Here is a 26,591-nt window from a genome sequence, read left to right on the forward strand (position 1 = left end):
AACTGGGTCAAGTTCATTATACCAGGAAGCCTCTTGGAGGAGGACAGGGTCAAGTGCCATTGTATGTGCATCTCCAGCTTTGATTCCAAATTTGCTTTAAAAAGCAATCTAATCCCTGCACTGAACCATTTCCATCTCCTCTAAAAGTTAAAATTATTTATGAGAACCTCCAAGTAGAGTCTACATTAAAAGTACTAGATTTTCCTCTATAACAAAAGAAAAATTTATTATTTGAAAATAGCATTGCTTTGTTAGGAAGTGTAATAATAGTCATCGTCTTGTGTAGTGTCCCTGGCTGCTATTCAAAGCCAAGCCCACTGTCCTTTCATTGTTTTTTCTTTAAATCAGGAAAGACCTGAAATTTGGCTCAGAAAATTTCCTTAATTTGTAAGAAGAAATATTCCCCTGGAAGTCCAGTTGTTATGACCAAAGAGGAAAAACAAAGCTCTAACAAGAAATGACCAGCACTGAAACCACGGGGTTTTCAGAATTAAATTGCTGAACTCATGTCACATCCTTTCTTGGCCATTCTCTAGATATATCTGCCAAAACTAACAAAAATTGTTGCTCCAAGCAAAAATCTTCATAGGTAGTGACACTGATAATACCTCTCCACGCAGCGCCTCAGGGAAGCATCTGGATGGAGCTCAAAGGCAGGGATGTGCTGAATCATTCCCCCAGGGAGGGGATTTCTTTAAAGCAGTTTCAGACAGAAGAATAGCCACCCTCTGACCTCCGAACAGCTTTCTCTGGCAATTTCCAGAATGTCTGCTTCCAGAAACATGTCTTCCTTTGTTTCACCCCCATCAAAAAGCACTTACAAGACCCTCATTCACCTCTGGGGAAGCATCAAAGATGCAGGGGAAAAAAAATCATACATATGGTCCCTGTGGTCTCGGAACTTATAATTTAGATGCAGACACACGCAAAAAGGTACATAGATAGGAAGAGGTATTATGTCAATACATGGCCAGACAGTAAATTACAGTACTTACATCATATTTACCTAATCCACTTACTCGTCTCCAGCCTCAGTTTCCTTTTTATAACTGATGGAGGTAGGGATTCCATTGAGCACTAACGTTCTGTGAGTTGAGGATGAGTAAACATGGAAACTGATGCAAGCCACACACAAACCCCAGTAATCCTCTGTCCAGGTAGATAAAGGAAATGCACAAACTGCATAGATTCTGGAAGAGACAAGCCTGCTGGAACTGTCAGAATGACAGAGAAAGAGATGGCTCTGGGCCCGAAGTAAGAGACAGAGAAATATAATTTTCAAAAGTCTAGAATAAACTTGTGTCAAAGCTTTATTTAATTAATTAATGAGGAATCTGGAGGACAGTCAAAGCTGGTTCAAGGAATATTTGAGAAACGGGGTTTTTTTTAGAACTGAAGAAAGAGTTTCAGAATAAGACTGCTAGGTTAGCTTCAAAAGTGGTTCATGTCCTACAGGGCAAAAGATCAACATGTGGAGTTTTCGTTTCTACTATAGTGAAATAATTTCTATTTATATCAGGAAAAACTTTAAAAGTTAATACATTGCTTCAGGGAGTTTGGGACCCAGTCAATAAGCCAAACAACGGGGAAACCCCATCAATAAATAATCCTTGGGTGGGCCTGTTAGCTGCGCTAATAGCTCATTTTCCTCATTCCCAAATTTTGGATAGAGCTGGTGATCATAAATAATCCCCAAGAATAATTTTTGCTCTCCCTGTGTTTTTGTCTTAATTTACATAGAAAGAGGGGTCAATTAAATATATAAGCTTCATTGAGTATGATCAGCAAACACAGTCCTAGAATGACACGAAATGTTGGCAACTTCATAAGGAATCTGGGTTGCATTTTCAATGGCCTCTACAACCTCAATTATTTCGTAGTGTTTTCTCTGTTTTGTTTTGGGAGGTTTTTGTTTTTTTTTTTTTAAATTGGCTCTTCTATTCCACGCTAGGAAAACATACCTAAGAAATTCATCTCCACTGGTTTCACATGCAGTAGCTACACATTTGAGTGAATTCTTCTCTCTCTCTCTCCCTCCCCCCCGCCCCCGCCTCGGTCCCCACAATGTATGAAGGTTCCTGGCTGCCAGGAAGTGGGGACCCTGCAAGCTATAGAACAGATTCCAGATGAGTTTCCTAGAAAGGTTTTATGAGTGTTAGTCCCACATGGGAAGCACAGCTATTCTCCTTTTATGGCAAGTTTGGCATATCTGATTATATAAAATTTATTTGTAAGGATGACATTCCAGGTATAACCTTGGTTATATAATTATTTTTTCTAATTATATTCAGGTTAAAAAAAAAAGCTTCTTAATGAACCTATGCAAATAACTATATTATCGTGAGAAGGAAAGAAAAACTCACTAAAAGAATTTTTCCGGAAGGGTCACAGAAAACAATTCAAACACTTCATTTCAATTGTAAAAGCACAGCGTACTGTACTAAGTGCTAAAGACAGATAGAAAGGAAGAGAAAAAACAATGAGGGGGCGAAGAACTTAAATAGACTTTTCCCCAAGGAAGATAAACAAATGGCCAATACGCCCCTGAAAAGATGCTCAAGATGACTGTCATTTGGGAAATGCAAATTAAAACCACAATTAGTGGGGCGCCTGGGTGGCTTAGTCGGTTAAGCATCTGCCTTTGGCTCAGGTCATGATCTCAGGATCCTGGAATCAAGCCTGGAACAGCTTCAGGCTCTCGGGCTCTCTGCTCAGCGGGGAGTCTGCTTCTTCCTCTCCCTCCGCCCCTCCCCCTGCTTGTGCTTGTGTGCACGCATGCTCTCTCTCATTGAAATAAATAAAATCTTTAAAAAAACAAACAAACCACAATTAGATACTACTTTACCCCCAATTACAGCTTAAAAAAAAAAAAAGAAGAAGCTAAGATGCGTTGGTAAGGGAAGGGGAGCCCTTGTGCCCTTGTGCATCACTGGAGGAAAGGTACGACGGTGTGGCTGCCGTGGACACAGCATAGCGTTCCTCAAAACATTAAACAGAACTACCGTGTCATCCAGCAAGTCTTCCTTCTGGGTCTATGCACAAAAGACGTGAAAACAGGGACTCAAACAGGTATTTATACACCCATGTTCATAGCATTATTCACAATTATAGCCAAAAAGTGGAAACAACCCAAGAGTCCATCAACAGCTGAATGGGCACACAAAATATGATACATACACACAATGAATTATTATTTGGCCTTAAAAGGGGATTAAATTGTGACACACACTACAACATGGCTAACCCTAGAGGACATTATGCTGAGTGAAATAAGCCAGTCACAAAGGACAAATACGGTATGACACCACTTACTTGAGGCATCTAGAGTAGTGAAATTCAGAGAAACAGAAAGTAGGACAGTGGTTTTCAGGGACGGGGACAATGAGCAAGGAGAGGTAGTGTACAATGGAGACTGGGCTTTTGTCTGGGATGATGAAAAAGTTCTGAAGATGAATAGTGCTAATGGTTGCAAATGAATGTGAATGGACTTCATGCCCCTAAATTATACCTTTAAAATGGTTAAAATGGGGGCACCTGGGTGACTATTGGTTAAGCGTCTGACTCTTGATTTCAGCTTGGGTCATGATTTCGGGGTCACAGGACAGAACCCCACCCTGGGCTCTGTGCTGAGTCTGAAGCCCGCTTAAGATTCTCTCCCCCTGGGGCGACTGGGTGGCTCAGTTGGTTAAGCCTCAGCCTTCGGCTCAGGTAGTAATCCCAGGGTCCTGGGATTGAGCCCCGCATTGGACTCCCTGCTCAGCTGGGATCTGCTTCTCCTTCTCCACTTGTGTTCTCTCTATCTCTGTCTCTCTCAAATACATAAATAAAATATTAAGAAAAAAAAAAGATTCTCTCTCCCTCTCCCTCTGCCCCCCTCCCTGCTCACACACACACTCTCTCAAAAAAAAGAAAAGGGGGGTTAAAATGGTATTACATTTTACGACAATAAAAAAAATGTACACTGAAGGTAAAGCACAAACCGACACAAAATGTAGGCATGTGCTGGGCATCCAGGACACTTAACATACGTAATGTGAATACACTTAATGCCACTGAATTGTTTGATAATAAAACCCAAAGGAAGAGCTTCTCTGTAATGCATAAAAACAAGCAAAAATATGTATACACATAGAGAACTGATTACATAGTTTTCAAGACTTAGTGCAAACTGAAAAAACATATATACATATACACACATACATGTAATATCTGATTCAATAAAATTTATTTTTAAAGATGATGTCCCAGGTATGACCTTGGTTGCCTCATTATTTTGTCTAATTATATCCTGGTAAAAAGAACATAACATTTCTAAAATGTAGTTGGTTCAGTGTTTCAACAGGTTATTGTATTTAAAATACAATAAAACTTTGGTTTAATATTAATCCAAGGCTTTAATTTTAACTAAGGATTTTAAGAATTATATTTACGCCATTAATATAGAAAGAATACAGTAATAGCTGATATAAAAATTGTCAGAACTATAATACAAATTAATGAACACAGAATTCTACACTTCTCTCAATTTTAAACATTACACAGAAGTGACGTTAGTTCATGTGATCAGTAATCCCTGGAGACTCACCCTGGGAACCGGGAAAGGCCACTCCTGGGCCTAAGCAGCACACTGGGCACTTCGTGGGCAAGTGAACCTTTTCGGGTCTTTATGAAGGGCAATCTCTAAAGCTGCCAAATTTCCAAAATGTTAAAACCACGAATGCATAAAAACAGAGTAAACATGTCAAAGATTTATTTTACTCATTCATGAAGGAACAGGCAGATAGACAAGCCAGTTCAAGGAGCATATGAAGTATGCATGGGGGATGAGATAGCTACTAGGTTAGATCTTCAAAACTGGTTTAGTCTCTCCATAACCATATCCTTTGGTATTATCTGTTCTACCAGACAGAAGTCATTTGTGTCTCTATCTGACATAAACCTCCAAGAAACTTCAGTGAATATAGGTCCTGATCAATAGCAAATGGTGATTCAAGCAAAGGTCAGGATCACTGAATAATCCCTGGAAGGGCCTTTTGGATCAAACTCCAGCATGACATTGGAAGGACACGCATTTCTCCTTTGCCTGATTTTCACATTGTGGGTAACTTTTCTTAGCAAGGCAGGCAGATGGTGCAGTTAGGAGAGGGAGATCTGGGCAGGTGGGCCTGGTATGAGAAGCAAGCCAGCTGAGAAGGCATGGGCATAACGAGTGTCCTTGTAAGATCGCCCTTGGACCTGCAAGGCCCAGGGCAGCACGGTTCTCTGGAAGAGGAGCTGGGCTGTCAGGACCGACAAGGGGAAGGCTGGAGCTTGACCTGGGAGCTGACTGGCACAGAGCCCCTCAGGCAGGACACCCGGACCACTTACAGAGTTTTCTTACTCTGACTGCTCTCTGGCCTGAGCAGTTGATGTGGGCCTACGTCAAATGGACTTCTAGAGTGTGGTCTAGAAAATGCAGTCACATCACCAGCTCCAGGGTGTGTGGTGAAGGGACGCCAAACCACTGCCCACAGGTGACCCTGTGAGCCTTCTCTTGCCTGAAAAGGGCTCTCCTCGAGGCTCTCTCATTGCACATTGAACTTGCTTCCTGATTCTGTCCACACCTCTACCCTCAACTACCCTCACCATAATACCAACCAATCCTCTACAGTTCAAAGCCACCAGCACTGTGCCAAAGACAACCCCCCGTGCTCCTCACCCCCGCCCAAGCTCTGTCTGCTTGCCTAATGCTTTCTGTCTCATCATCAGCCTACAGGTCCTTGCCCTGTGGTCCCCTCTAATATTACTATCTGTCCTCTTCTGAGCATGCTCAGCTACTTTTCTCCCTCAGCAGCCATTTCTTGGCTCTGGGTACCTCCCCCACCAACTAACTCCCCACTCAGCATAATCCCACACCTTGACAGGCTGCAGACCACTGTCCCGAAGTACTCTGCTTTCAGCTTCTCTGTGTTCTAAATCTTCCTCGGCTTCCTTCAGGCTTGCCCCTCTGCTCTGCTTTGAGACCACATCCCACTCTCTCCAAGGTTTCAAATGCACACCAGGTGGCCCATGGATTAGACCCATTGGTCCCTGGGGTTATCCAGGACTTTGGACCATATCCATTATCTTTGCAGCTGCGGCTTTCCCAGGTTGGCTTCAAGATCTGCACATGACCCAAGGCTGGGGTGGGATTAGATGTGGAACCCCTTCCTTGGCCTACATCCACCTGCATCTACAATCCCTGGAATCAGCTCATCCCCTTACGTTCTCAGAATCCCAGAACAACCCTGTGTGAATCTCAAAACAGCTTTAAAATGGAGCCGGGCTTCTCTCTTTTCAATCAGGCTTTCCAATTTTTGGAAAAGCTTGAGATATAATTAGGGGAAGTATTTGTGCCTATTATCCAAAGCCTTTAGAAAAGCCCACAAAGGCAAGAGCTTTGCTCACCCCTTCTACTGGTCTAGGGACCAAAGAGGTAAACACAGGGAAAGGGAGATGCCTTTCTGGCTTCCCTCCCTCTCCTCCAGCCATCCTCAACTCTTCAGGCTGCCAGGTGAACCCTCATGGGGTATGAACTCCCACAGTCCTTTTAGCACCGGCTCTGGGCAGTACGCGGGCCAAGCAACAGGCATCGGGGGAGCCTTTCCTCTGATGCTTCCAAAGGAATCCAGAGGCCCTGGTCTCTCCTGCTGATCTTCTCCCCAGAAAGGGTAGTCAAGGAACCACAGAATTGCTGGTTCCTCCTAAAGGCGCCCAAAACTTACAGCCCCAGTTCTGAGTCACTGGCATCTAATGGTATTTGAACGACTGACTCATAACTTAGCACATCCACAGTGTGAAAACTATTAAGGCCCATCGTACAATGCACAGAGGTTTTCTGAGGACCAAAGGAGATTTAAATCACTTTGTAGACCATAAGCATTAGCTAAATGTTAGTATTACCATTCATGGTAATAACATAATAAGTAATAATAGTAAAATTCAGGTGTATCATTAATACACTAATCATAACATCTATTCTAGCAACACCTACCATAATAGCAGATCTTAACTAGTTCTCAGTCTCCCCATCGACCACTTTTTCTTAACATCACAGAGTGAGCCTCTATTTCCCCCAATTCTCTTGCCCATGCAAGGCATGCATTGTTTCCTGGGGATTTTTTTTACACCCTCTTTCCCACTTCCTCCCAAAATTTCCTCCAAAGACCCACACCTTGGACAGCAGGTCAGAGTTACAGAGCACGGAGGCATGCCACACCCCAGCCTGTCCCTCTGTCCATCAAGCACTTTCTTCCTCAGCCGCTAGGTACTCAGCTCCAGGGTCACCCATGACACCTCCCAAGTGACACCCAGGCATCACATGAGCAAGGGTTTTGTGACCAAGGACATATGGGAAATAATGGACAAAAATTAAACTTCTTTTTGTTTGCTTGTTCAACTGCAAGGCTTCTTAGACTTTCATGCACTAACATACGCTAACAAATTTCTAGGTGAACGATGCAGTGTGCTGCTTCCCAAACCTACTTGGCCACAGAACCCATTTTTTCCGGCACAGTATCTCACTAGGTCAGTGTGCTGTGCACACTTGTCTTCCCCCCTCAGTGGGGATCACTCTTCTGATCTACCAGCCCAAACCTCACCCTGCAGAGATGCTTCCATCCACACTGGGCACCCAGTGCTGCCCGGCGCACAGCTCTGTCAGCTCACAGGCTAAGGCAGAGTCCTTCATCTTCCCTCCTCCCTCGGTGAACACATCTGGTCCACGTACAATCAGGAGGAACTCAGCAGAGCGGGGACTCCCCTGCTAACCTTAGCAAAAAGTCAAGGATAAGCTGGTTGGGGCGAAGGGTTGCAAGCAGGATGAAGTCTACAGGTCCCTCTGACACCAACTTCCCTAGAGAAAATAATCCCAATCTGCCAAGGGGTCCAGGCCTATGGGCTCCTTGGTGGCCCCGGAGACCACCCCAGAGAAACTCCCATCCCTGACAGACAAGGAGAGATTTATTATCCCATCCCAAGCAAGCAAGAATACACCTTGTCTCCTGGGAATAGGGGGGAAATTCCACCTCCCCTTTGAAACTAGTCTGGGAATTTCAATCCTACTTGGGGATCTGGGTTTCTCCTTCAATTTAATTTTTTACTTGAGCTTGCATGCAGCCATACGCTGGCTGGGTGCCAGGTACTCTGCTAGGCCCTGAGGGAGGCAAAGCTGAAAGAGAACTGTCATCATGGGGGCATGATTTGCACTTGAGGGACTTGGGACACATGCGTTCTTTGTCTTGCCCCCTGTAACAGAGATTCTAGGAGCAGCTTTAGTTGGGGGGGGGGGGGGCAAAAGCCCGGTCAGGCCACCAGGGGCCATTGTCCCTGGTTGCTGTGACTATGCCTGAAGGGTAAGTTTGGAACAATAGCCTAATTGCCCTCTGCTGACAGCCCATGGCAGGCAGCAGACATAATTTACTGTGAAGTTAGAAGAGCTTAAGCTTTGGAGCCTCTGCCCTGAATGAGCCCCTTCCAAGATCCTGTTCCTGCCTTTGTATTTGCAATTTAGCTGCTTTTCGTTATTCCTCAATTGAATAGACATGGGCTCCACAAATCCTGTACCAGCCATCGGTGGGTGAGAGGCACATGCCTCTCTAATTTGGTACCATTTTGTGGAACGTTCCTGGGCCAGAGGATGGTTCTGAACTTGATGTAACATGACAGAGGTCCTATGATCAGCTCTCAGGCTGGGCACATGTGCAGAGAAGACCATGTCCTGGGCAGGCACTGGAGTTTCTGGGGCTGAATCACCGAGAAGGCCCCAGCACAGCCATGTGCACCATGAGACAACTGATAAACCCTGCCACTGACCTTGAGCAAGGGAGCCTGCCCAGGATCCCCCTGGCCAGCGGGCCAGGCCGCAGGATGAACAACTCTTTTCCTACCCAACCTCATTTTCAGCACAACGCTAGTGAACTTCAGGAATCGTTCAGTCTTCTCAGCTTGTTACTGTATGTGTATGTTTCCCCCAAAATCTTATTTTTTTTCTTGACACAAGCGCACCTTATCACGAGCTTGCACAGCAAGCACGTAGCAGGCAGACATAAGTAAGGACCAGTGTTTGCAGTGACAGGCCCTCCCAGCCAAGTCACGGCTGTGTCTGACCAGCGTGGGGCTCATGCCCTTTGCCTCAAACATTCCCACCAGGGTCAGCTTCCTGGACAGCCCCCCTTTGTGTCCTGAAACATCAAAGTGAAATGTTGCCTTGTTTCAGGGATGTCAGAACTTGCTGGATTCCCTTTAAAGTTCTCTAGAATCCCATTCCCCTACAAGAAAAATCCAAATGACAGTTTCAGAGCTGTAATTTATTTGTGCTTTTTCCCCATCCCTTTGGGGTTAAAATAAAAAACAAAACCCGTGCTATTGCCCCAGAGAGCAGCCTCACTGGAAGCATGAGATGGGCTCCACGGGTGGAGAACCAGTGCCAGGGAGACAGGCGGCTCACAGATTCACAGCGCGGCCGCCCTGTAAAATAGGAGGGAGCTCCAATAAAAAAGGCAGGCTTTGAAAAAGAACCCCCAGGGCCAGGCCCAACTGGTGGGAAACAGATGTGCCTGGGACCGAAGGCGATTTGTGGGCCCCCTTTCTCATCGCGGCCCCCCCCNCGCGGCCCCCCCCCCGCCCCGCCAAGTACAGCCACACAGAGAGCCTCGTTGGCGAGCCCAGCCTGGAGCCAGAGCCTCTGGCTTGCTCAGAGTAGAACTGCCCCTTTCCGCTTTCAGTTATTGCTGGGTGACTGGAAGTTCCCTGCACTTGCGACCCTAATAAAAGCGTTCCCAATTAAAAAAAAAAAATGTCTAAAGAGGGAGCAGGGAAGGGATCTCAGATCCAGTACTTGGACAAAAAAAATAGTTAGGAAAGTGTCTTAACAATGTGTCCTCCTTTGTTTTGGGGAAAAAGGAATTGATAGCTTTCTCTTTTTACTATTAAAGTCCTCTCCCTACAGAAAAGTAAGAAGGTTTCATGGCTGACTTCTTCCCATATCTGTCTGCCTCCTGTCTGCTCCTTAACTAAACAGAGGGCCACATTCTGCCCTCTCCCGCCCTTGGGCTGCTGAGCCATGGGGGGCTTCTTCCCAAGTCAGTCATCAGGTCCGGAGCCTGAGTACTGTCCTTGTCCTGTTCTCCGTGAGCTGCAGGTCACCGCACGTGCCTGCAGCCACATCCATACTTAGAAGGCTTACCTCTGGTTCCTGTTGACTTTATAATACATTTTATATACATATATATCTTAAAGATTTTATTTATTTATTTGAGAGGGGGAGAGAGAGTGAGCGCTAGCAAGAGCACAGGAGCAGGGGGAGGGAGAAGCAGTCTCCCCACTGAGCAGGGAGCCTGACATGGGGCTGGATCTCAGCAGGCGGGGAACGCGACCTGAGCCGAAGGCAGCCACTTAACAGACTGAGCCACCCAGGCGCCCCTCTAATACATTTTATGTTTATAAGAATGTTGACAGTCTCCTGATTTTCTCCTGGTGTTACACTGTTGAGATGGAAGCTGGGTCCCCCCTCCTGTCTCAAGTCCATGAAACAATGTTTACCCTGATTCTCTTCAAGCCTGACTGCGAATGGAGGTTTGGTGGTTAGAGGTACCTTCTCCTTCGTCCCCCTTTTCACCTTTGACCTTTTGTTTTCTTTGTACTAACGGAGAGTGAGCACTCGCTCTGGGGCATTGCACATTCCCTCAGTGTAACGCTCACAGCTGACCTCCATCGGAGAAGGAAGCACTCGGAGCCCAGAGAGGCTGCACGGCTGGGCCAGGTGCGCCCAGCGCCAGAGGCAGAGCTCTGACCACTGCCCCGCACTGCCTCACTCCACTGCCACCCCACTTACAAGCGCAGCAGAAGGAACAGAGCTATTTAGAGAGGATCATAGACTGTTCGCACCAGAAGAGACCCCAGTGCCCCCAGACTAGTGCCGTCCTCACTGTACAACGGGAATGAGTGAGCACCAAACTGGCTTCCTTGGGATCAGCCAACTTATTAATTGAAGATGGAAAGATAATATGGAAATCTAACAATTTTGCCATTGTGTGATGTCTCTGGGAGAGATTTTATGAGGAAGATGGTGGAAACCATGAGTGAACTTTGGGACTGAGATTTGTGTATGGATCGGTTTTTCCAGTGCTTCTCCTTTTCCCACATGGTGGAAATACTGAGCTGACCACGTATAAGCACCCCATAAAAATACAGGATTTCTGCATGGAAGGTCAATAAGGGAGGAAGCTACTCTCTAACAGCCTTGTGGCTTTTCACATCATGTCTCCTGTAACCCTCCTTTCCCTGCCCCTCCTGTGGCAGCTGAGGTGACAGTCACCTCGTCTTCACCTGAGGTACAGACACTTGTTCACAACATCTGGCCTCACCGCAGACCTCTGGGTGCCCCTGGCTACCCAGGATAAGCATGGCCGGAAATCAAAGATCTGTGGTGTGACTGGAATAAGCCAGAACTTTTCTGTGTCTCCTCTCTGCCATCCTCCGATGGGGGCACTTGGGCCCCCTCTTCCATAATGCTGGCACCTCACAGCAGAAGCTGTTCTCAGGGGAAGAAGCTCTCTCCATGCTCAGAGGGGAAACAGACCACACTCAAAAATAAGCTGAGCCCCCTTCCTAATTTTGGACGTAGTATCTGGGGGGAATCCAGCCTCCCCTTCACCTCCCTCAGCTGAAATTCAGGCTAATTTCTTAGGGTCAAGCTCCAGTCCTTCCTATCCTTGTCCTGGACTCTCCGCTGATAAGCCAGGCCACAGCGATGGGCCCCCCTCCCCGACCTCCAGCTCTCTGTGAACTGCTCTGGCCTTGAGCTGGAGCTAGCTGGACACTTCATTTTGTTTTGTTTTATTTTGTTTGTTTATTTCTTTTCTTTTTTTCGTTTTCTTTTTTGGCAGCTCCCATCATACCACCTGAATTTGGAGCCCCTTGAGGACCACAACCTGGCACATCTAACACCTGGTCTGCCTTACACCTAGCACAGCTGAGAAAGGTCCTTGGGGATGACCCACCCATGACAACACAGCTGTCTGTGACGCGGTTCCTGTGTCTTGAAAGAGGAGGCCAGTGATACAGGTTTATAAAGAGAGTGTCTCTCACCAGAACACTGGCACTTGTGGGGCAAAGAAAACTTTTTATACATGAAGTGGTACTGCTTGGGGCTCGGAATGGGGAGCTGGGCCAAGTGAGGAAAAGGAAATGCTTCTTCTCTGCCTCACCTGTGTGTCGTGAAATTGTTCTTGTCACTCTTGTCTGTGGGGAGGGGAAGAACATCCATTGCCTGGCCAGCAGCTTTTCTCCAAAGGCTTCTGACTAGAAATGCAGGCCAAGGGGGCCCAAGCAGCAAGGTCTCAGCCTTCCTCAGCTGACTACCCCTAGGGCGAGTCAGGCCTGTTCCTCAGGCCTGTCAGACAGGGCTTTTGTTCCTTTAATAAATAGTGCGGTGAATCCCGCCCCCCCCCCGCCCCCCGACATTTGTCAAGACGACATTTCATGAAAAGTCCCAGTTGAGAAGGAATGCTTGCTGGGCTCAAGCCACTTCTGAGAACAGGCAGCTGCACAAACCCCTGTGATCCAAAAGGATGTCAGAAGCCGGGCTTGGGAAAACGAGGTGCTGAGGGAGCCGGGGGAGGCGGGCAGTTCACAAGGTGGACCTGGCACTGAAGGGTGGTTAAGATGGGAATCCTGTTTGGGAATAAAGGAATCTAGGATGTTCCCATTACCGCTAGATTAAATTATTTTGGTTTGTTGGTGTGCAATGAGCCTGGCATGATGTTAGGTGACACTTGAAAGCAAAAAAAATACTGATCACTGCCAGAATAAGTACTTAAGAGGCAGGGTTCCTCTGGGCATTCATAGGGTAGAGACAGATATGACCAAACATGGTCAAAAAAGGCTGGTGGAATTTGTGTGAAGTCTATAAGGATAGTATACTAAGTACAGGTGTGTGTGTGTAGGGGGTAGGGTGTATCTGGGGGTGCATCCCAGGACCAGGACACGGCCTGAAATGCACAAGAGAAAATACGCACTATGTTTAGGGGTAATGGGTACTGTAAGCAGGTGTAGCCAGCTGGGGCAGAGGGGTGACTAGTAGCAGATAGGAGTAGAAAGGCAGAGTTTGTCAGTCATGTTGTGGGGTCCTGTATGACAAGCAAGGGAGTTTGGTTTTTCTCCCACAACTAAGGAAGAACCGCTGGGGGCTGTAGCACATGGAACGGAATGATGGGACAGGTGTTTTGGTGAGCTGGCCCAGCGTCTGAAGGCAGAGGGCTGCTGCCATGGTTCAGGCAGGATATTAGTCTGTACCGCTAGCCCAGAGACTGGGTGTCCACTGCTCAGCAGAGGACAGAGACAGCACGTATTTTGGAGAAAGATCAGTGTCCTAATGGCCCTTCCTGCCTGGACAACATGCTTGTTTCCCTTTCCAGCCAACTCTACACACCACCAAAGAATTTGAGAAGAGTTTTGAAAAAGCATTGCTTTAGTCTTACTGCTCTTTCATCCACAACCCCGTAGCTTTCCTACTATTTACCACATGAAGCTCAAACTCCTCAGCTTGCCTTCAAGACATATACCAGTGATTTTCACATTTTTTTTTAAAGCAGCACGACCTTTTCTTCAAAGGTGACCTTAATGACCAAGAGGTAAAATGTCAAAAGCAGAGCATTTCTGCTCAAATCTGCACACAAGCCTAGCACATTCTCCCTCTCCGGGCAGCTGACCCCCATATGTTTTAGTCACCAGTCCTTTAGCCGTCCCACCCTGTCCCTATTGCCCTGAGCATGGAGTCTCTCAGACCCCTCCAAGAAAACTCCAGGGCCTTGAGCACAGCTGGAGTCCATTTTCCTGCCCGGTCAACTTCAATCTGCCTTTTCTCCCATTGCTCTTCGTGCCCGTTAGAGTGCTCAATCCCCTGCCCTAAACACACACACTGGACCTTGGCATTCCACTGCTGTCCCTTGTCCTCACCCTGAAATGATGACTCTCATAGCACCTTACATGCTTCCAAACCTCACCTCACCACACCCTGCTCATGCCTATGCTCTGCCATCATTTTCATCATCACCATCACCACCATCATCATCGTCATAATCATCACCACCATCAACATCACTGTCATCATCACCACCGTCATCACCACCATCATTGACAGGATCACCATCATCATCACCACCACCAACATCACCACCATCAATATCATCACCATCACCACCATCATCATCGTCATAATCATCACCACCATCAACATCACTGTCATCATCACCACCGTCACCACCATCATTGACAGGATCACCATCATCATCACCACCACCAACATCACCACCATCAATATCATCACCATCACCACCTTCATCATCACTGCCATTATCACCATCACCAACATCATAATTACCATCATCACCAATATCATTACCACCATCACTATTATCACTATCATCATCACTACCATCATCAACCAAAAGGTTTACTGAACACTTACTATACCCATTTAATAGAGATTTTCTCATTTCATCTTCACATCAACACACCCAGGTAGGAATTATTATTTCCCTCACTTTTAGACAGACCAAAACTAAAGCATAGAGTGATTAAGTAACATTCTCAAGATCACCCAGCTAGGGAGCAGCTTAGTGGAGATTCCAACCCAGGCAGCCCAACACAAGAGCTCCCAAAACCAATAAGCACTCTACACACAAACACATATATGTAGGCTGTGTGATGGATTAATTAGGTTGATGAGTGAGAGAATACAAGTAATAAAAGAGAAAATTCATTCAATCATTCAGCAAATATGTATTAAGTTCCCCCTGTAAGCCAAGAACTAGGCCAGGCTCCAGTGAGATGGTGGAAAAGGTGAACACTACTTCTGCTCCCCTTGGAGCTCCAAGTCTGGGGAAAGAAGTCAGAGATGACCATGAGTTTTCCAGTGCACGTCATTCGGAGGTGAACTGTTAGTGCCACTGGGAGAAAACTCAGGAAGAGGAGTGAACTCAGAGGTAAGAATATGATTTTGGCAGGTGGTCTGCTGTGTTTCAGATGCCAGGGTAAAGCAAATTAACAAATGAAATTGTTCAGCAGGTGATGGAGATACCAGCTGGGATCTTGGAGAGAGAAAGTTGTGGGAGATGTGGACCTGGGAATTACATAAATAACATCGACAGCTAAAGACAGGAGCCTACACGCCAAGATTCATATAGAGAAAATTAAGTCTAGAGACAGAAGTTAAGCCTTGGAGAATGCTCCAGAGGATGGACACCTACTGAGAGAATAAATGGTCATGAGGTATCAAAGAGGCCAAGAACTGAGGTGTGAAGGAGAGGACAAGTGCCAAAGATCTCAGGTAGAGCAAGAAAAAAGAACACGAGTTCTTTCCATTTCACCTTATAGAAATTTTTGCTGATTTCTAAGAGCATGGTTTCAATAAAGGTGTGAGGATAAATCACACATTATAGGGGACTTGGTGGGGGGAATGCATGATGAGGAAAAGGCAATAGCCATTTGCTAAAGCCACCTCACATTGAGAAGTTGGCATGAAAAGAGAATAGTAATGGTCAGTTAAAGGAATAAAATAGTGAACAAAATCAGTTTTATTAATGACGTGACCTGACCCCAAATATGAATAAGTTCAAATATGACAGCCACTGGATTTAAAATAGAACTCTTTAAAACCATGCCAACTAAAATGGAACCCCCAGAGTTGACCCACCCAAATCCCAGGAGCTCCTGCTCGAATGAATGGTGGTCTCTGCTCTCTGTTTGGGATCATAAGTGAGTTTAGTTCAGCAGATTCTTTCTTCCTTTTATAACAAAAATTTTAAAAAATAAAAGAAACAGTCTGGTTAATCCCCCAAATGTATTTATCCTTAGGGAAACATTTACATTCTTATGACCCCAAATGCTAAGCCAATAAAAGCAGCAGCAGAAACCGTTATTCATTGTTATCGGCAAAAAAACAGAAGGGAATGAAAGGCTCAAAGAATTTTGGTGTTTTGGGGGGAGAAAAATGACTTTTTTGTCTTTGTATTTTTATCTCCTCTGCCACCATAATTTAGATAGACAGAAAACAGGCCTGGCAACTGGCCATGTACATAAGGCCACATAGCTTATTTCCCAGAAGATGTAGAGAAAGATTGTTGGGACTTCTTTACAAAAGCATGGCAGACTCAGACCTGGGGCCACGGGAGATCATGAGAGTGAACTATTTCTTATTGAAAGAAATCACTAAATTCAACACCAGAGTGCACTGACTTGGGAAATCATGAAGATACAGTCATCCTAGAGTACTCATCACATACTAACCTCTGTTCCAGTTCAGGCCCAGACACTCAAGCAGTGGGCAAATCAGAAATCATGAAATCGCAACAGCCCTGAGGAGAGGCAAAGGCAAATGAGGTCATTTGGGCAGAAAAGGAGGAAATAGAGAAAAGATACGGATCATATGAGTGGCTATCAGCTCTTTCTATTAAGAACCAAACAAGAAGAAATGGTCTAAACTCCCACAAGAAGTCTTAGCTTGAGATAAGGAAAGACTTTCTGACCAACTGGTTTGTAAACATGAAGAATATTGCTAAGGGTCATTAAGATTACTCAGGTTCAAATCTCATCTCCTCCTACGTGATCTCAAGCAAGTTACTTAACATCTCTGTGCCTCAATTTCCTCCAGAGTGGGAATTTAGTGGTACATGCATCGTAGGGATCTCATGGGTTAGGGAACGACACATCAACACTACATGAGCCCCCATTATCATCACTGTAATACCCAAGCGAGCTCAGATGGGAGGGAAATGCATTACTATTTTTCTAAAACTCATTTGGAGGAAAATGCATCTCTGGCAATTCAGGGTCACCTCCTTTCCTTGTGAGCGGGGAGGGCTGTCTTCTGTATGGTCAAGGTGCTGGGGGAGGGAGTCCTGGGGTCATTGTCAGCCCACCCTGGCATCCTCAGAGATCTGCTGTGGTCTCACACCTCAGTCCACATGGGCAGCTAGTACCCTTGAGGCCTGCTCTCTTTCAGCTACTTCGGTGATCTGCCTGGGGACAGATGGCTGTGGGATCCTGGGAGGCTCCTCATATGATTCTAGACCCAAGCAGCCATTTCTATTAGGGGATCTAGTTACCTCCCCAGAGCGGGGCACAGGAGAAGTGAGACCTAGGATCCCTCTACCACCTGATTCCTCCATCATCTGACTTCTCCAAGAAAGACCTTTTATTCCCTTCCTTAGGTCTTAGCCCAGAGAGGGCAGGGTGTGGGACCTACCTTGTTTGAGACCCAAACCTCTATCTACACACCTCACTTCCCCTCTGAATCACTCTCCCCTATGGATTATAAGAATAAGTGGTGGACTAAAGCTTTGGTTTGTTCACAACGTTATCCCACTGTACTCTGGACATTAATCTTTCACTTCAGCCCCCAGTAGAAGGCTCCTGGTGCAGTCTTCTTGCTGCTTCTCTTAAATAACTTCCAACCATCTACATGGAAGGGCTATAAGAGAGACTCCTCCAAAGAGCAGCCACAGAGGAAGGCTTCCCTTTGTGCCCTTTCCAAGAGCCCATGTAGACGGCTGTGAAGTCAGCCACCTACTATTACAAAAGGGAACCTCAGGGCTTACCACAGGCAAACAAGATAATGTATTATACCCCCATCAGGCCAAATGGTTCAAGTAATGCATGACCAGAAACATCACTTAATTCCATTCTATGTATGTATCTAAATAACTTACACAAAACACATATAGTACAAGACAAAAATAAAGGGTGAAAATGGGGCAAAATGAAAATAAGATGAATTGGGAATTCAAGTCATATGCCTGGCAGTCTCAACTTACTATAGGACAGCCACAAAGAGGACCCACCTTCCCAGCACCCAGGGCGTGAATGTCCCCATTCCTGAAGTCCCCCAAGGAGCTCTCGGGGGTGGGGGCACACTGTACAATGGATAGAATTAAGCCTCAGTGATATCTGTACAGGAAATAATACAGTAAGCGTCCCAGGCTACTTCATACAGCCACCTGGCAATGCACCCAGAGTGTCTTGACAAAGGGAATTTCAGGGCGCCTGGGTGGCTCAGTTGGTTGAGCATCTGACTCTTGGTTTTGGCTCAGGTCATGATCTCTGGTCATGAGACTGAGCCCCATGTCAGGCTCTGTGCCCAGCGTGGAATCTGCTTCAATTTCTCTCTTCCTCTCCCTCTATCCCTCCCATTCATGCTTGCTCTCTCTCTAAAATAAATAAATCTTTAAAAAAATATATTTTAAAAAAGAAGCAAAAAACAAAGGGAATCTCAGTAAAAGTAATTCCACTGGGACCAGTGCTGTACAATTCACCACACATCTCTCTGCTGTTTTAATAAATAATAAACAAGCTAACAAATTCAAAAATAATAAGCTAAATAAACCTAAGTCAAGTTCAATAGGCTTAAGTGAACAAACTATGTATATTATTCAGGCAGCTCTTCCCATACTGTTCGTGCCGAGTATTTGCCAACACTAAGTAGAAATAGTGTGACCAACTGTCCCATTGGCCTGGGACTAAGGGCTTTTGGTGCTAAAGCCAAGACAATTCCAGGCAAACTGGGATGGTTAGCCACCCTGGGTCAACATGACAGTTCCTGCCTTTATACATGGATCTCAGCTCTCTCGTGTTGCTGATTAAGTGCAAACTTTAAAAGTCAGACAGTCTGAGGTGGGGTTGATGCATTCTGAGAAGGGCTGAGTTGCTGACAGGAAGTAGCAGCTGCCAGACCTCCACAGGAGGAGCTAAGGGAGCTGTGCAAGTGGGCTAGATCCTCATCCAGAAGCATCGTCTCTCCTGCAATGCACACACAGGTCAAGATGCTGCAATATTCCCAGCCTAGTGTTTTGTCCATTCTAGGTGCTCAATAAATACCGGGACTCAAATTGAATTGGGCTGACTAAGGGAGAAGATTTCTCATCCTCTTCCAGATCCTTTTGCTTCATCTTCCCTTGCACACTTCTCTGGGGCACACCACTCCCTTGCTAATCTATCCTCGAGTCTACTCTCCAGTCAGGGTTGAGCTGTGTGTCCCGGCTGCAGGGCCCCTGGAGACAGAGAGACAGGTGCCTAATGGGTGCCCAGTGCTCTTCTGGGCTACCTGGAGACTGACCTAACACCTTCCCTGGTCTCTACTCCAAGAAATTTTCTCAGTGGATATCCCTTTCCCCCAGTCTCTGGGCTGTTTCTTTGCAAACATTTTCACCTCCCCCTGCTTCTCAGGCACCCCAAAGACCCAGGATGTTGGGGTTATAGCACTGAAGTGTCAGACAGGAAAAAAACACAATTCTTGCCCATGAGGGTTTTCTGGTCTAGTTGATCAGAGCAATAAGTAAATAACTAAATGAGTCTTCTTAACTTTCTTTTGGAGATTTGGAAATAATTAGCAATTAAAACAAAACCAACCACAACAATAAAAAAGAAAACAAAACCCTCCCAGAACTAAGCTCTCATGCCAAAATTAAACCAAAATAATTTAGTCTTCTGAAAATGATCTCAAACTCCCTTCCTCTAATGATACCTCTTCCCTGGCTCTTCCCCTCCACTCTCCGGAAAAGAAAAAAAAAAATCAAATAAGTGGATTCTCTAACTCCTGAGGTATTTATTCTGTACCTACATATCGGTTACTCCTCTCTTCAGGGCCTGAGTTCTTTCATCAGTAATATAACTAATAACAATAACAACTATTAGAACAGGGCTAGTGATGTGCCAGGCACTGCTCTAAGTACTCTGCTTATATTAACTTACTTTAACTTACTTAACCTTCACAGTAATATTGTGAGGTGCATGCTCTCATGATCGTCATTTTACAGATGAGAAAACTAGGGCGTAGAGAATTTAAATAACTTGCCAAGGTGATATAGCTGGTAAGTAAGAGGACTGGGATTCAATGCAGACTGACTTCAGAACGCATGCACTAATCATTACACAACAGTGCATGAATATATAGATGGGGGGAGGGAGGATAGATGATAGATGGCAGACGGATGGATGGTGGATGGTAGATGGATGGATGATGGATGGATGGTGGACGGTAGATGGATGGATGGTGGATGGATGGTGGATGGTAGATGGACGGATGATGGATGGATGGTGGATGGATGGTGGACGGTAGATGGATGGATGGTGGATGGATGGTGGATGGTAGATGGATGGATGGTGGATGGTAGATGGTAGATGGATGGATGGTGGATGGTGGATGGATGGTGGATGGTAGATGGATGGATGGTGGATGGTAGATGGATAGATGGTAGATGGATGGATGGTGGATGGTAGATGGATAGATGGTAGATGGATGGATGGTGGATGGTAGATGGATGGATGGTGGATGGTGGATGGATGGTGGATGGTAGATGGATGGATGGTGGATGGTAGATGGATGATGGATGGATGGTGGATGGATGGTGGATGGTGGATGGATGGTGGATGGTAGATGGATGGATGGTGGATGGATGGTGGATGGGTGGTGGACGGTAGATGGATGGATGCATGGAGGAAGGGAGGGAGGGGTAGATGGTGGATGGAGGAATGGGTGGTGGATGGTCAGATGAACGCACTAGGCCAACCATTGCGCAGATACCTCTCTTAGGTATATATGATGTCAATATTTAAAATTTGTGCTCTGAATATAAAGTGTAGTTTTTAACATTCTTCTCTTTCAAAATGAAGTGCAGGAGTGTCCGTTAGGAGGATTACCAACTCTGAGCTGTGTAAGAGCTCAGCCTCTAGCGTATTACACCTTCCTTGGAAAAGAAACATCTCCCGCCAATACTCATCTAAATCTCTGTGGAATTGAAGCAAAGAAGTTATGTTTTTCCAAAATGAATTAATCTCAGAAGAGTTCCTTGAGAATCTTGGATATGAAATGTTCCTTTAGAGCCAAGACTAACACGCCTCACATAAAAGGGAAAAGAATATTTCCAGTTATCGCCCCCCCCTTGCAAACATAGATTACTGTCTCCAGTCAACAAGAGCTTATCTTAAACCTCCAAAGAATTAGATGAGCTCTCCTTAAATATTAGTCTCAAATTAAGAGACCAGTTTGAGGTTAGCCAGGTCTGTGGCTTTGGCTTAGCAGTCACCAAACCTCGGTGATAGGCCTGTTTTTCCATCCCTACGATATTAATCTTTTGACCACCAACATTTTTCTTTAATAAAAGCAGTTTGTGTACCTTACTCTTAGCAGACTCCTGGAGACTGATAAGATAAGAAAGGAAGGAAAACACTGTAGATCTACAGAACTGAGTATGACTGAGTGCTTACTCTGCCCCAGAACAGCTCACATGCCACGGAAACCATTCTCTTTGGAAAACTTAACCTTGGTAGATTTTCAAAGATGTATAAATTTGCCTTTTTCTGATTTTGTTTAAGACATAAAAATTAAGTTTTATTTTCATTTTATTTTATTTTTTTAAAGATTTTATTTATTTATTCGACAGAGATAGAGACAGCCAGCGAGAGAGGGAACACAAGCAGGGGAGTGGGAGAGGAAGAAGCAGGCTCGTAGCGGAAGAGCCTGATGTGGGGCTCGATCCCATAACGCCGGGACCACGCCCTGAGCCGAAGGCAGACACTTAACCGCTGTGCCACCCAGGCGCCCCTATTTTCATTTTAATTGTTCAATGGATACATCTAATTAATGTCATCAGTATTTTTCATTGGTCTGAAATTCAACTGTGCCTATGTGAAATTAGTTTTTGTACTCCATTTCAGCTAGCTCATGTTCTGAAGAATTCTGCAAGGTGAACAGCACTGGGGAGAAGACTGGCATATTACTTGGGCTCTGTTATTCAGAGCCACAAAACCCACCATGAATCACTGGACATTTCTCAGCATCAGTTGTCCGACCAGCACCACAGAGAGAATGCTATTCACCCTACTTTCCAGGTATGGTAAAGAACGTATCATCGTCAAAGCTGGTGGCAAAGTGTACTGATTAATACAGCTAAGTAACAAACAAGGTGAGGCATTCTGTTAAGCAGAAGAAATCATGATAAAATAACACTTGCATCATTATATTAACATGACTTTGAATTTACAGGGTGGGTTGTAACCAAGCGTCATGTACCAAACCAAGACAAATTCCTCTGAAGATATCAGTGAGGGAAACAACAAAATAATTTACCATCATATATAGATAATACATATATAGATAATAATATAGATAATACATATATAGATAAAACACGGTTTCTGTTACTGGTAATGGCATAGCCTACATGGCCTACATTTAGGTCTTTTGGTTTTATCATTAAAACACTATTTAAAAAACTTACCATCACTCTTAGAATGGCTAAACGAGGGAGCGGGTTGGGCATCATGGTATTATCAGGGGGAGGGGGCATTGTTAGGGGGCCATCGATGGTCTTTTCTCAATTTCAGTTCTTTACGAAAGATGCGGGGGAATTTATGAGGATGAACGAGCTGGGATTTCTGGAAGTTGTTGTTTCTAAGAGAGTTTAGAGCATCAAAGAATCCATAAGCTTTAATTGCACCCATCCTCTTCCTCCTTGTAAATCAGATTCTCCCCAGAGATGGCTGGATAAAGTGCCAGGAGCAAGTACGTTCTAGAGCCATTAGATTTGCTTCCCTAGTACTACATCAGATTCTGCAGCCTGGCCCTCTAAAGACTCTTCCCAGGGTCCTAAGCACTATTTAGGGGCTCAAATACCAGCCAGATGAGCCCTGACCTCAGAAACCTCTGGGACTCTAAAGATGCTTTGTCCATGTCCTCCCAATGGCTAAAAGAGACGCCCTCGTTCTCCTTCACAACCTCTTATCACTTAAGTAGTGTCTATTAAGAGCTCTTCCCAGTGAGCCTTGAATGGGCCCAGCCCACTCACTTCCAGTGTCTCCTGCTCCAGCTAAGAGAAGGAAGGATTTAGGAATCATAACACATGTGGAAGGCTGAAGGAGCAAGAAAAAAAGTCTTAGAGGGGACAAGATCACTGATTTCAGACACTTAAGGGCATTTTTATAAAAAAAAGGAACTATATTTATTTGGCATGACATCAGAGAGAGCTGAGACCAAGGAGTGGAAGTTATCTGGAGGCAGACTGCTGGCTCAGTGTCATGAGGAACAACCTGTAGCGTCAGATGGACTGCATTGTGGGTGGAGAGTTCCTTAGCCCTGAAAGCACGCAAGCAGAGGTACTCTGACCACGTATTAAGAGGGGGATCCAGCACTGAATAGAAATTTGGTCTACGGGCTACACTCAAAGACTCTGAGGCCCTTTCCAATGGAGATACCAGGATTCCAAGTTCATTAGTGAGTTTTCTCAGACCTGAAAATTCCCCCATCATTTTTCTCAGGCCAGACCTCCCCCTTCAATCTTTGCAAAAAGCCTGTAGTCAGAAGAGTTCACATTCTCCAGGTGTCATTCTCCCCACCCAGTTGAAAAGGTGACTATGACAGACAGCCACTTGCAAAATGGTGGTCTTATTACTGTCCCTGGGGGCAGAAGCAGGAAGCTAGTAAATGAAGTTAGCATTCCCTCGTTTGCTCAGAAGCAACCTTCTTTCTTCTTGCAAAACAAAGGAATTTGTCAAGTTCATCACATCCTTCTCCGGAGTACACAAGAGACTAAAACAGGGCCTGGGATACAGTACGTACTCACTAAACCTTTCCTAAAAGAATGCATAAAAACATTTTAAAAGCAAGCGAAAACAGTGTACAATGCTTGACCCTGCAGTTAAGTATCTTAGCCATTCCAGACTCATCTCTAAGACAGGGGCGAATACACTGATGGCACCTTGCTTGCGGATTGCCCTAAGGATTAGAGGGCACACGGAAGTGGTAATGTGCTTAGCAGAGTATCTGACACATAACCAAGGTTGAAGAAATGCTAGCTCACTTCACTGCTGTTATTTTGTTATTATGACTGTTATTTTAAATAATACCACCTGGGAGGGGGTGGAGAAGACAAAAAGATATTTAATATTAGAACAGAACTTCTTTCCCATTACCTCTTATATCACATCCTATCACTCCAGCTGGAGCTGGCAAACTATTTCATGCTGATTTTGAGGAGGCAAATCTAGGACTTCAGTTAGCAAAAGGGATGCATTTCCTTGCTTTCGAGTTGGATTCCTTAGAGCACCTGGGACTGATGCTCATTGGTAATTAGAGATTGTCGACGGGGAATTACCCAAGGACATGAGCCTTGGGCTTCAAAGAGGTCTGGGGTAGTCTAAGAAGACTTTATATAGTGAATACTTGCTGAAAAGTGTCATAAAAAATGAGTCTGTGATTTAAATTTTCAAAAGTACTTATCAACAATGAGACAATTTGTGAAAAACAAAACACGTATTTTTAAAATCTTGTCAATTCTAGCTGTGAGCCCTGCCAGTCACCCTGGGTGGGGCTTGGCCCACTGTGCCTGTGTCTCTCTTCTATGGATGCTTTGTCTGTTGGACCCCGAACGAGGAGGAGAATGGAAACGTGAGGAAATCACGAGGTCTTCCCCGATGAGTAGTCTGCACACAGATTTAGAATCTGCAGTGACATCTTTCTTTGGTGCTATCATTCCAGCGAAGGACCCTTCCTTTATAAGCAGCAAAACTCCTCAAGCATTCTGCTGACTGAAGACATAGTACAGAGGCAAATGATTTATTTATCATTTAAAAAAATTACAAAGGCCTAAAGAGATTTTATTATTTCTCAGTAGCCACAAATTATTCATTTACTAAGTGGCATGAGGGCCAATAATCCAGGCTCCTAATTAACCATGAAACCATATGCCCTGGCAAGTAAACCTCAAAAATTATCTAGTTACACCAATGAATATAAGCACTATAAAAGTACTGGATAAAAGCTCCAGGACAACCTGGATATGACTTATTAGCAAATTATAAATCAAGCCCTTTCTAAATATGCAAGTAATAACAGGCCTTTCAAACACCTTTCCAACATAACTAATTCCACCAGGTCCTGCTATAGCATAATCGCAATCAGCAAACGCAGCCTGCACTCCCTGCCTTATGAGTTCAAGATGGCGCATAGATAGCGACTGTCAGAAAAGAATTCTAGAAAAGTAAACTGTGATCCTCTCATTCATCAGAGGAAACTGAAGCGTGAATATAAGTAATGTGCTTAGCTTTAGACTATTTACGTAATTAAAACCATATCCTAGAAGAGACCTTGCAGAACCTTTTATTAAGTGTTGGTAGTCATGACACTATTGTCCTAAGAACAGAAGCTGTCTTTTTTTTAATCCGAACTTCCTGAATGCTTCTCAAAAGTAACCACTACGATGTTCCCCAACTGATGTGAGTTTAATCTAAATTCTATGATGAAGAAGCTCATTGTAATTTAATAAACCTTTGCCTCTTTATTTGTCCAATGTGATGGCCATCTGACATCTTTGTTTCCTTCTTCTAGACCTTGGCCAGGATGCCAGCCATTGTTAAAATAGAACAGCACATTCATACCTAATTTCAGTGATTGGTTGTCATCAGATAATCATGTAGTCCGTTATTGAACAAACAAAATTCTAGTGTAACTAGTAAGCAATTATTAATTAAATGGAGTGCGACGGGATGCTTAAAGTGACCCCAAGATTAAACTCTCATTTGGAGTTTGTTTGATGACTAAGGACCACTATCACCAATTTGAAGATATTACAACAAAACTCTGCTGCTGACAAAAATATTAGCCATAAATGATGAAACATTTTCAGCTGGGACAAGAACATCTGGAGACCATTAAAACTGGAAAATTTTCCCTCTAAATCCTGATTGCCAAAGTTAGAATCAACCACCCAGAAACTGTGGCCCTCATGCTAACTCAATGTTTATGTTTCATTACAAATGATTTCAAGGATTTATATCTTGCTCTATATGGCCCAGTTCCCAAGATTACAGCCTCAAATCTTACCAGGCATGTCCTTGTGCACAGCAACGTTCCTCATCTCTCGGGCTTGGAAAGAGGAGCTTCCTGGGGAACAATTCTAGGCTCCTTTTTCACAGCTAGAGGCCCAGCAGGAGTCTGAAGAGCACACCATCCTGAGATAAATAAGGAGAAGAAAACAAGGCTTCAAGATCCAACATATTAATATTAGATTTTTAAAAATGCTATGCCAGGATTTGGTTCTAAATATATAATAAATATATATAAATATAATAAATGTGTAATATATTATAAATATATAATTATATTAAATATATATTAAAATATAAAAATAAACATAATAAATATGCAATAAAAATAACTAATGGAAGTTATGTAATTTTAGCGATGTATTAGTTTTCTATTGGTATCTAAACAAATCTCCACAAATTTAGTGGCTTAAAACAATACGAATGTATGATTTGCATTCTCTAAGTTAGATGCCCAACACGGATCTCACTAGGCTAAAATCAAGGTGTTTGCAGGGCTTCATTCCTTTCTGGAGACTCTAGGAGATAATCCATGTCTTTGCTGCTCCCAGTTTCTAGAGGCTGCTCACACTCCTAGGCTTGTGGCCCCTTCTTTCACCTTAGAGGTCAGCAAGGTTGCACCTCTCTGACCCTGCTCCACAAGCACAATCGCCCTTGATTAATTTGGGCCTATCCAAATACTCCAGAAAAACCTC

General features: G+C 44.5%; 1 long non-coding RNA gene across 1 annotated transcript in view; it reads right to left on the reverse strand.

Moving 5' to 3' along the window:
• LOC117796497 overlaps nt 1-26,591 on the reverse strand; it is a 58,213-nt gene that overhangs the window by 12,480 nt on the left and 19,142 nt on the right. The window contains exon 2 of the long non-coding RNA XR_004621054.1: nt 25,895-26,022. This is a non-coding gene — a long non-coding RNA (uncharacterized LOC117796497). The remainder of the gene's footprint in view (nt 1-25,894; nt 26,023-26,591) is intronic.

The sequence above is a fragment of the Ailuropoda melanoleuca genome, chromosome 15, assembly GCF_002007445.2.
Source record: "Ailuropoda melanoleuca isolate Jingjing chromosome 15, ASM200744v2, whole genome shotgun sequence".
NCBI classification, from domain to species: Eukaryota; Metazoa; Chordata; class Mammalia; order Carnivora; family Ursidae; genus Ailuropoda; species Ailuropoda melanoleuca.